This window comes from Furipterus horrens, unplaced genomic scaffold (assembly GCF_987537825.1).
Source record: "Furipterus horrens unplaced genomic scaffold, mFurHor1.1.pri manual_scaffold_11, whole genome shotgun sequence".
NCBI lineage: Eukaryota > Metazoa > Chordata > Mammalia > Chiroptera > Furipteridae > Furipterus > Furipterus horrens.
In genome coordinates, this window is record NW_028327181.1 from 17,047,403 (window position 1) to 17,059,509 (window position 12,107).

The window sequence follows — 12,107 nt, forward strand, 5'->3', positions numbered from 1 at the left end:
GCCCTGAGGTCCTCCTACAGCTGCTCACTGAGGACCATTCACTCAAAGGGGCCCGGGTCCGGGGGCCAGGCTTTGTGCTCTCTGAAGAGGAAGCAGCGGCTGTGTCTTCTCTGGCCTGGCAGAGTCCCCTGAGCAGGGACCTTTGAGTTTCTCAGCAGGTACCTCCTTCCAGGGCTCCCCCAGGTGGTGAAGTAAACCTCCATCTTCCTCAGTGTGGGGTGTGAGCTGAGCCCCAGCACCAGGGCTCAGGGAGGGGCTGAGCAGTCCCTGGATGGACACACATTTGCATGGACAGCCCCTCCCCTGGTGGAGGGTGGGGAAGAAAAGGGGGCCTGGGCAGCCCAGCCCCACTGTGGAGCTCAGGGGCTGTGCACCATGGCCTGGACTCCTCTCCTCCTCGTGCTCCTCTCTCACTGCTCAGGTATGGGTAGGTCTCAGGGACCAGACCTCATTTCCCAGCTTCGTTCCCTTTATGATCAGTTTCCTGAGAAATCACACTGTGGTCTCTGTGGCAGCACTGACCAGTGTCTATATTTCTGCAGGTTCCCTCTCGCAGCCTGTGCTGACTCAGCCGCCCTCCATCTCTGCATCTCCGGGAGCAACAGCCAGACTCACCTGCACCCTGAGCAGTGGCTTCAATGTTGGTGGTTACTACATATACTGGTACCAGCAGAAGCCAGGGAGCCCTCCCAGGTTTCTCTTGTGGTTCTACTCAGACTCAAGCAAGCACCAGGGCTCCGGGGTCCCCAGTCGCTTCTCAGGAGCCAAAGACACCTCAGCGAACGCAGGGCTCCTGCTCATCTCTGGGCTGCAGCCTGAGGACGAGGCTGATTATTACTGTGAAACATGGGATGACACCTCTAAGACTTACACAGTGTTTCAGACCTGCAAGGAAGTGAGACAGAAACCTCCCATCTGCTCTGCAGTCCTGGTGCCGTCACCCCAGCTGGTGGCTCTGACTGACCTTAGCTCAGCGGTGACTGTGCGATGAGATCTTCATTCAGCACCTGATTTTCTCTGGATCAGTAGTTCTGAGAATGTCATATCTTTTTCTTCTATCAACTTTTATATTGATTCCTTGCACTTACATTCTCACTGTTTTCATGCTTTCACAGAAAAAAAGTCCTTCCTGAGAGAGAAAAACTTCCCATAGAGATGTTTGAGGAGGTCAAGTCAGGTTGATTCAGGCCAATGTTGGCTCAGGGTCGAGGATTGACTAAGATATGATTCTAGTCTGAGGGCTCATATCTGAACTTTGTGATACAAACCAGCATTTGGCATAAACTGTTTTTTTGTATATACTAACAGTGAACTATCAGAATTTAAAAAATAACAACAGTACAGTTTTCGTAGGATGTGGTCATTCGAAGTGTGGTCCTGGCTGGCCACTTCGGAGTCACGAGCCACGCGAGGCTTCACGGAGCACAGGGGTGGGCTGGGATCCAGGGGTGCTTGCTGGACTCCAATGGGCTTTCCTAGATATGATGGCATCTTGTTTATCATGAGGAGGTGGGCTGAGAGCTGTGGAATTTTCTGGGTCCCTGACAGTGGGTCCTGCAGCCCCCACATCCTCCCCACTGACCCCCAACCATAGACAGTCAGGGAGCTCTGGGGAGTGTTATTCCCCATTGGCAAAGATAATAGTCAGTGGAGATTCTTACCCTGAGCTGCCAATAGTTAGAAAGATGTGTGGACATCACCCAAGTGTCCTGAACACTAGCAAGATGTTTGGGTAGAAATAGAAGCCCTCCCCTTCCCATACCTACAGGAACTGCGGGCTTGAGCAGGAAGAGGAGATGGTTTTTGGGACAGGAGCCCACTATTCTCCCAGGTCACACAGCACCTAAGAAACCTCTTTCTTTTGCGCAAACACCTGCCTCACGAATGGCTGTCCTTGCAGCAGGCAGCAGGCCCCATTTATTTAGTTACATATTATTTGTAAGAACATGAAGAAGAAATACTTAAGGATAGATCTAAGAGAAATGAATGTCTTATACTGTGAAAAGTGCAAAATATGGCAAGATTCATACTAAAGTAGATATTCTAATTTGTGGTCCAATGTTCTCAGGGTGTTTAAAACAACAGTTTGCTGAAATTCCCACCTCGTTTTCATTGAAAGTATATGTTACCTTAAGACCTTGCTGTTTGTTTTCTGTTCAATTTGGGACAGAGAAGTGGAAACTATAAAAAAAGATAACTTGGTAGGACACAGAGAACATGTTACTTTTGCCCTGACCTTATCAGAGATGGTTTCAGAGACCAGGACCCTGCAAACAATCAAAAAAGCCGAGTAATGCAAAAAATTGGGAAGAGGTCTGTGCATGAGTGCAGGTTCTCCCAGGAACATCACCCCTCTCCACACCAAGTTATTTTAAGGAATTGTTTCACACCATTGGAGTCACTTCCAAATCCAAAATCTCCAAAATGTGCTGGCAGGTTAGAGACCTGGGGAAAGTGGAGTAGATGATGTAGTTTGATCTGAAGGCCGTCTGCTGGCGGAATTCCTTCTTCCTGGGGAAGGTCAGTCTTTGCTGGACCAAGTCCTTCCACTGATTGGATGAGGCCCTCTCCCATTAGAGATGGCAATCCTCTTCTATCATTCTAGTAATTTAATTATTAAATCATTAAAAACATATATTTGCAGAAACTACTAGAATACTGTATGACCAGATACCTGGGATCATGGCGGCCCTAAGCAGGCAGAGCATTGACCACTGCAGGCCCCTCACTCTGCTCTGGCTGTGAATGGGAGGCTGACCAGGGCCCAAGGAGCAGGGATCAGGTTGTCTCCACCACGTCCCGGGTTCCCCTGCTCCTCACTGATTACACATGACACCTGTGACACTTCCTGATGCTCATGCTCACACATGCGACCCACCCTGCTCTGCCCACTCCGTGCAGTGGGGACCCCGCCCTTTGCACACAGGTCCCTGCATCTCTCCCTGCTCATGCAGCCTCCTTCAGGGCCTGGGACCCGGGACAGAAAGCCAACAAGTACTGTCCTGGCAGAGGCAGCAGCCCGGGATAGAACAGTGTGACGTTGATCCGTGAATGTTTCTGATACCTCAGCAAAACTGAAAGAACCTCATCTTCTGGGAACGTTGGTTCTTCAGTGATTTAAACTGTGGACAGAATGAGCAGTGACCCCCAATCTCAGTTCACACTATTTTTATATCTTTCAGGCTCCTGCCTGTAGGCTGGGTGGGCACATCCACCCAGAACATGGGGTCAGGTCTCAGGCACAAGGTCATCCGTAGCAGAAGAAGCAGCACCACAGACATGCACAGGACGGCCTGGAAGACAGGCACCGGCTCAGCCCTAGAATTGTTGTCCTGGGAGGTCTGTCTCAGAGCCTTTTGCGATGGAAACTCTGGCTTTGGGTTGGCAAGGAATCCTTCTTGCAAGTATCTCAGATCTTGTCCCAAGAAGAGGCTGATCAATAGGACCTGATAAAAAATGATTTTAGTAATATGTTCCAGATCCATGAAGAATGAAGAAAGAACCCTGCCCCTCCCACTGTGGTCCCCCTACTCTCAGGTCACTTTCTTTCTCCTAACTTCATGTCAGGAGACTCTGTTGTTAAATCTCTGACCACCCCCTGAGAATCTGAAGACTCTCCAAGTGTCTCTGGTTGTGAGGATAACTGAATCGGTTCTAATTTCATATTCCCAGTCTGTTTACACCTCCACCGGCAGACACTTTATCCTGAGGACACAGATTCTTTCTGGATAATCAATGGAGGGTCTGTGGGAGGCTGATGCCAATGTCCTCAGCACAGGACTTTAGAACCTACCAGAATCTGACCACAAGGGATCCAAACAATCTAATCTCTGGTCTTTGTCAAGAACCCAAAGATGCATCAGCTCCTTTTGCCCTGGGAAGAGCAGCAGAGTTGGGTGAGCACTGTGTCCTGGCACCGATGGTTCCCGCACAGGAGCCACTCACAGAGTCCCTAACTGTCTCTTGGTCCCCAGACCTAGTCACTCATTCTCCTTGACAACTCTGGGCTCCTGTGTGAGGATGGAACAGGAAGAGAACAAGGGTGACTATGGCTGTTGAAGATTTGCAGGGTCCCATGCCACCCCAGGGCACCAGCCCCCATGGAAAATGAGATACAAGCCTTCCATCTGACTCCCAGCCTGGCCCATGGGCCCATTCTCACCTTGTGTGGCCAACACCAAAGTTGAGAGTAATTTGTCCTTTAAGAACCAAGGTTGGAAGGCCCTTCCATGGATCCATGGGTCTTTTGCACAGTCCCATCTTTATATTGGACTGTTCTGATAAAACATCCCAGCCTGGTCACTGCCGCACAGGCAGAGGTTGAGGTGGAAAATGGTTGTGATTGTCCAGGTGCTGGACACATGGCCTTTCGTGTACTTCTGTTCACGGTCTCAGGCCGGTTTGAGGGGAAATGCTTGGATTTGGAACAAGAACCTCAGTGACACTGCCTGGTTCCTCATCCCCACAAGAGTGACATTGTGTGATTCACTCAACTTTCAGGTCTTTGTCACATGGGAAGTAAGAGAGTGGATGCTGCTTTCCTTCCATCATGGTCACTCAGATAAAGTGAAAGAAGGAGAAAGGCCTGGGCTGGGCTATGGTTCATGATTAAGTGTCATTGTCATTACCCAACTGGAACGGTAATTCTGAACACAGTTCTGTCTGTTTATAGCTTGTGAGCATGTTCCTAGGCGGTGATGGATATTTTTTAAACTATTGAGGTACAGTTCACATACAATGTGTATGTAAAATTGGTAAATGGTACATGCAGAGAAAACATAATTATGAGATTTCTTCCTGGACACCTGCTCTACTGGGATGAGCTGGATACTCAGGATCCCAAGGTGAGTCTCTGATCCTGGTCAGCAGCTCAGCCCTCCTGACCGTCTCTGGGATCCAGGCAGCATGGGAGGCTGTCATTGCATGTATTGTGGGACAGCTGCAGCCTCAGGGAAGCTCCCACGGTGCTCACGGTCCATGGGGACGCCAGACACGACCTCCCTGTGCTCTCAGGGCTGGGCTGTCACTTTGTCGGTCACCACCTGTGACACTCTAGACAGGCTCAGCATTTACTGAAAAGTCTTCTCTCTGAATCCAGGCCCACAGGGCTTGTGACATTGTCCCCTCTTGTCGCTGCACTTTTTTGTACAAGGGATCATTGAGAAAAACTTCTGGCACCAGTTGGCTCGGGTGGCTGTCATTGGGTGGCTGAGTAAAGAATTTCATTATTCCGAAAATTCCAGACACAAGTGGCAGGGACTATAGCTGTGTCCACCCCAGAGGCAAGGATGAAACCAGCACTTCTCTGTCCTGGAAGCTCAGTCTGCAGTTGCTTTTCCTATCACTGGGATGGATCGGAAGTTCATAGAAAGAAACCCTCATGGGGTTTTAGTGATCACCAACTCGAGCTTTTTAATCTGCAGGACAGATTACAATACACAGCTATGCTCGTAACTAAAAGGTGTTATACATGCCTTTCAATCAAGCACAGAACGCATCGCCTTCCCAATGCTTCTCTATCAAAATTTCACCACAATTTCTGTAAAATTTATTATTATTGAATTTCTACCTCAATCTTATTGAGGTAACTTTTATAGACAATAACGTACATGATATTTAAGTTGGTTAAGTGGTGACTCATATATGAATGTTTTAAATAAAACCTATCACAATAATTTAAAATTTTTGCCTATAATTTCTACATATTTGTGCATTTAACTCTGAGACAAATGCCACAAACAATGTCATGTGAACAGGCGCTCGGCCAACTTTTGCCTGTGACTTTGAGAATAGGCCTATAGGAGTGATCACTGCTCACAGTACGTGGAGAACTATGGTTTCCTGCAGGTGGAAATGCTGAAAGAATATAAAAATTTACATGGCATCTCTCACTAGGAAACACAGGAGGGCTTTCTCCCCACAAGCACCCCGTCCCTAGAAAAGGGCCCTATTCTCCTAAGTTCTGCTGGGGATCACCTGGAAGGAGATGTCTAAAAACCAGGAATGAATCACATTTAGGGAAAAGACCCACGTGCTGCAAAGACGGGGGCATGCCTGCCTGGGGCCGGTCACTGATCTGGACTTGATCCTGACCTAAGAGTTTGTGTAAGAACCTGGACAGTCAAAGGAGCTGAGGACAGAAAACAAACTCCCTGAGGGGATGGGGAGGCCACAGGAGGGGACACCTGGCCTGGACCTAAAGCAGGTTCAGTGGAGAGAGAGCCCTGAGATGCAGAGGTTGAGTCTGATGGGTTCTGGTCACCATGTCACACAATGGAGTGTCTGACACTGGACACTAGAGGGCGACTGGGTCTTGTTTTGAGGGATCTTGGCTGATTTGAGCTGTTACCAACCACCTGGCACTACCTTGTGCCCTCTGCCCTGGGCTTACAGCTGTGACTTTTTCAACTCCCAGGCCTCCCAGAGCCCCACCCCTGCAGACACCCATGGGCAACTACCTGCAGGCAGAGGCGCCTGGTTAGGGCCAGGGAAGCAATCAAATAGCCGGGGGCTCTCATTTGCATGAATGGACCCTCCCTCTGTCAGAGTATGAAGAGGGGAAGGGAGGTACTTGCGGGATTCCTGCTTTAGCTGTGGGACAACAGAAGGCAGGACTCAGTGATGGTCTGCACCATGGCCTGGGCCCCTCTCCTGCTCACCCTCCTCGCTCACTGCACAGGTGACTGCGCAGGAGACCAGAGACGGGCCCTGGGAGGGTGGGCTGAGCCCTCTTCCTGCTCTTGTCTCTAGACTTATGATCAGCGTCTGTGTGTGTCTCCCTCTTCCAGGATCCTGGGCCCAGCTTGTGCTGACTCAGCTGTCCTCAGTGTCTGGGGCCCCAGGCCAGAGCGTCACCATCACCTGCAGTTCCAACATAGGGGGTAATTATATGAGCTGGTACCAACAGCTCCCAGGAAAAGCACCCAAGCTCCTCATCTATGGTAATAGCAGACGACCTTCAGGGGTGCCTGACCGATTCTCTGGCTCGAAGGCTGGCACCTCAGCCTCCCTGACCATCAGTAGGCTGCAGGCTGAGGACGAGGCCGATTATTACTGCCAGACCCATGACAGGAGTCTCCGTGCTAGCACAGTGCTGCCGGCCTGTGGGGAAGTGAGACAAGAACCCCCCCTCTCATCTGTGAGCCTGGTGAACACCCCTGCAGCTGCTGCTCAGGCTCAGCCTGGACCCTGTGATTTCTGCTTATTCTCCAGCAGATGTCCTGGGCTGAGGTTCATCCAGGCACACTGTCTGGAGGATAGAATTCTCCTCTCCCTCTGTCCCCAAAGTCACTCATAGCAGTACTTTCCCAGACTCAGAGTCCAAATGAAACTGAAAGTCCATTTCCCCACATGCTGAAGACAGTTGACTCCACACTGGTGTGTAGTTTTTTTTCGTGCAATGGGAATGTAAAAGCTACACTCTGCTGGGCCCCTGATGCCATCATGGGGCCTCAGCTCTGCCTGCGCTGTGCATGAAGGCTAAGTCAGCCCTGCTTGGTCTCATATTATAATTTACTTCAGTGTAATCAGTGCTGACCTGCTTTGTTTTGTTTTCTGCTTTTTAGTCAAAATATGGCCATTTACAAGTATAAAATTGTAATAGATTGGTGGTTTCCAGAGGTGGGGAATGACAGGAGTTGTCCCATTGCATAAAGGGAGTCACAGGGTACAAACTTCCGGTTAGGAAATACAGACAGCACAGGGACCTGGGCTGAGAATGCTGCAATCTGCACGTCTGAATGCAGCTGAAAGAGTAGACCCAAAATGTTCTCAGCACAAGAAATACTAAAAATTTTTACCACGTATAAACTTAGTAGACTTATTCTGGTGATGATTTTACAGTATATATGAATATGGAATGATGCTGTACACCTGAAACTAATATAGTGCTGTATGTCAGTTATACCCTCATTACAAAGATATGATAACTAAATGAAATTATTAAATTAAATTTAATACTGTCCACAGAAAATGTGCATGTGAATGTTTATAGCTTCTTATTAATCCTCTCCCCACTCTGAAAGCAACCACAGGCTGGGCATGGATGCTTATTACAGCTCTCTATAGACTCACCCCAAGCTGGAAGCAGCTATGATGTGCTCCAACAAGTGGCTTGTTTTTAAAAGGGATGCTATTCTGAATATGATTCTAATTCTGTCACATTTGGAAGAGGAAAATGCTAGGGTGAATATGAACATTTATTATAAACTGGGTTTTAGAAGAAGAATTGATCATGTGAATACAAAGTATTTCTTGAGGAGCAATAGTATTTTTCTATATGATAATGCAATGGCACTAAAATAACACTACAACTTTGTCAAATACATTGAAAACTGGAAAACACAATGACAGAGCCTTAACATAGGCACACTGAATGCCATTTAGGAAGCTGAGGATCCCTGATGGAAAGTGGAAAGGGACAGGAGCCCATGGGTTTGCACTATGAGATTGTGAGCCACCGCCCTGGGGGGCAGGAGAGAAAGTTCCAGACCTAAGCGCCTGTGACAGTGAGGGGGGCCTGTCAGACTAAAGCAAAGGAAACCGCACATAGACTGTGCTCTGCTGATAAAGCGGATCCATGGGGCAGGTCAGCAATGTGGGTGTGGCTGTGCTGTGTCCTGGAATCACACAGTTAAGGGAATGGGTGGACGGACCTTAGGAATGCAAACTGACATTTATAACCAAGGGAGAAGGCTTGACGGATTCCTGCAGTGAGGAATTGGAGTGGCAGAGAGCAGTACAAACTCATGTTTAGTTTCATGCAGACAGACAATTGCACATAAAAATATCTTAAAATGTGCATTTTCTGCATTAGTTTACTCATATACATTTTATTGTTCTCTCCGCTGAAAGGATTTGCAAATGATGGCACTCCATAATCATGATTCTGCCTTTGGGCAGATACTGGCTTCTCTATCATTCTCATAAATAAACAAACAAACAAACAAATAAACTGTCTTAATCAGTCCTTATTAGAGCAATTTGAAAGCTCAACTCATTCTATTCTAGAACTAACTGAACATTTGTGGTCTTTTCTCTTATAAAAAGCCATAAACAAAGTTACCTTGCAAGGTCCCTTGAAGACTGATCGGCGAATGAAGTCCTAGCAGTGAATCCCGCTCTCAGTATAGCACAAGTTGTTTCAGGTGGAAATACTGATGACAGACAATAAAGACTTGCCCAACACCACGCACTAGGCATTCACACAGGGCCTTCCTTTCAACAACCTCCCACTCCCTGGACAGAAGGGCCTCAATCTTCCCAGGGCTGTGGGGTTTCCACAGGGAAGAGAGCTCTGACAGCAGGGAGGAATCAAACATGGGGGAAAATGGTATGTCCTGCACTGAGGGGACCTGCCTTTATGGAGGTGATCCTGGCTCTGGACTTGATCCTGATATCAGAAGTTTGTATAAAACACACAAAGAGCTAAAGGGGACATGCACAGACTCACGCCGAGGTGTCTATGTAGAGCGTAAGTCTGCCCTTTGGTGATGAGGAAGCTGCAGGAGGGCACACCACACACCTGGCCTGGGTCTAAGGCAGGAGGACCTGGGGCGGAGCAGTAGTGAGGCAGGAGCTGCCTCTTATGGCTCTGGTCACCATGTGACACATTTATGTGTCTCCGCCTGAACACCAGGGGGCGCTCAGGGCCTGTTCCTGAGGGGTCTGGGGTTACCAGAGCTGGGACCCGCCACCTGGCACCGCCTGAGCCCTCTGCTCAGGGCTCACAGCTGTGAGCTTTCCACCCCTTGAGCTCCACACACCGCTAACTCTACCTCCACCTTGACAACCTCAGACATAGGTTCTGACCCAGGAACCAGTGAGGAATCAGAAAGCTGGGGTCTCATTTGCATGAGTGGACCCTCCCCTTCTCAGAGTATGAAGAGGGGAAGGGAGATATTTGGGGGATCCCTGCTTCAGCTGTGGGACCACAGAAGGCAGGACTCAGTGATGGTCTGCACCATGGCCTGGGCCCCTCTTCTGCTCACCCTCCTCGCTCACTGCACAGGTGACTGCGTAGGAGACCAGAGACGGGCCCTGGGAGGGTGGGCTGAGTCCTCTTCCTGCTCTTTTCTCTGGACCTATGATCAGCATTTGTGTCTCTCCCCCTTCCAGGATCCTGGGCCCAGTCTGTGCTGACGCAGCCGCCCTCAGTGTCTGGGGCCGCAGGCCAGACTGTCACCATCTCCTGCACTGGAAGCAGCTCCAACATCGGGGGTTATTATGTGAGCTGGTACCAACAGCTCCCAGGGAAAGCACCCAAGCTCCTCATCTATGAAAATAGCAAACGACCCTCAGGGGTGACTGACCGATTCTCTGGCTCCAAGTCTGGCACCTCAGCCTCCCTGACTGTCACTGGGCTCCGGGCTGAGGAGGAGGCTGATTATTACTGCTTAGCATGGGACAGTAGTCTCAATGCTCGCACGATGCTGCAGGCCCATTAGGAAGTGAGACAAAAACCTGTTGTCCCTCTTGAATTGGGGCCTCCCTGGCCTGACTTCACTCCTCTGACAAGCCAGCTGCTTCCTGTGTTTATTCTGCCAATAACTGGGGCCTGAGTCCCACTTCAAAGAAGTTTGTCAAGAATATCTGACCTTAGCCTTTAAATTCTGTCCCGACACCAGCCCTTGGCGGAAACACATTGTGTGATTCTCTTAAATTTAGTAGGAATTTGTTGATGCTGCCGCAGGCTGCCCTGAGACAGAGTCTATGATGGTTCACAGCACAACCACACACACAGAATCCAGCTGTGTCTGAGTCAGAGCACATCAGGAGTGTGCAGTATGTGCCCCGGTCCCAACAGTTCTGGGGACCATCCCCCCAAATCCTCATCTATATGACAGTAGTTGACCCTCTGGGTCCTTGGTTGAGTCTCTGGCTACATGATTAAATACTCATATAAAATAACAAATAGTAAAAATGGACTTCAAGGTGTGAGTAAGGAAATATATATTTTCTCAGATTTTTAAATTTCACTTAGAGCCACTGGATACATAAGCTCAGAGGATCCACCTCTCTGACCTTCAGTGGTTGTTCCCCAGGGTCACCACCAAGCAGCCTCCCTGTTTTCTGGCCTTGGCACCTGTTCTGACTTCTGACTCAAGGGCTCTTCCCTACACTGTTTCAGTGATTATCTGAGTATCCTAAAGATTCAACTTATACTCACTTTTAAAAATCTTGACTCAAGGATATTTTTATTGATTTTAGAGAGAGGAGAATGTAGAAAGAGAGAGAGAGAGAAACATTGATCTGTTAAGTCTTGAGTGCGTTCAGACAATGGTTGGACCTGAAACCTATGCATGTGCCCTGACCAGGGACTGAATCGACAACCTTTTGGTGTATGTGACAGCGCTCCAACTGAGCCACCCAGTCAGGGCTACACTCCATTGTTTTCACAAGGCTTCTTGGGCCCACCTCTGCCATGTACACAAAGGAAAATGTTAGCTATGTGTTCCTGTTGCACCTATTACCTGTCCTTCTACATACATGTTCAGTGTCTGGCACAGCAAACAAGATTGGAGATGTATGGGTACAGTGGGCAAAAATTGACATTTTGAAAAAATATAGTTTTCTATGGAGATTAATATCCAAATGTGAGCACATCACTACACCCATGGTGACTTAGGAACATCCTTTCTCACCTCATGCTCTTGGGAGTAACATCAGTAAAGACTACTGTAGAAAGACGAGTGTGTGTGTTGTCTTTAGGGACATCCTAGTGGCTGGATCATGTGGCCCCTGTGACCAGCAGGTGGAGCGGTGCACCATGTCACAGTGTGGGTGCTGAGCCAGACAGCTGGTAAGCCACTCACTGTGTCGAGGGAAGTTGGGCACACTGTGTCCTCCCTCATGTGTGACCCTTCTTCCTCTCTTAGACCCCCCCCTTCCAATTGCTCCATAAGTGCTGGGTCTAGCTCTCGCACCACAGTGATTCAAATTTGGGTCCTTTCCTTCTTTTACAATGTGGAGTCTTTGGCCAAATCTGGGACAGGTTGGAGCTGGTAGACAATGAGGAACCAGAATGCTTTTCCAAGGAGGAAGTAAGCTTCTGGAAAATCTTCCCAGAAGACAAGACCCTCTCGTGGGCCGAATCCCCCCCATGGAAC

At 48.9% G+C, this 12,107-nt stretch overlaps 1 pseudogene; it reads left to right on the forward strand.

Annotated features, from left to right (window-relative positions):
* The first annotated feature begins 375 nt into the window (after nt 1-375).
* LOC149997072 (putative non-functional immunoglobulin lambda variable 5-48 pseudogene) lies at nt 376-991 on the forward strand (annotated as a pseudogene).
* Nucleotides 992-12,107: the final 11,116 nt, after the last annotated feature.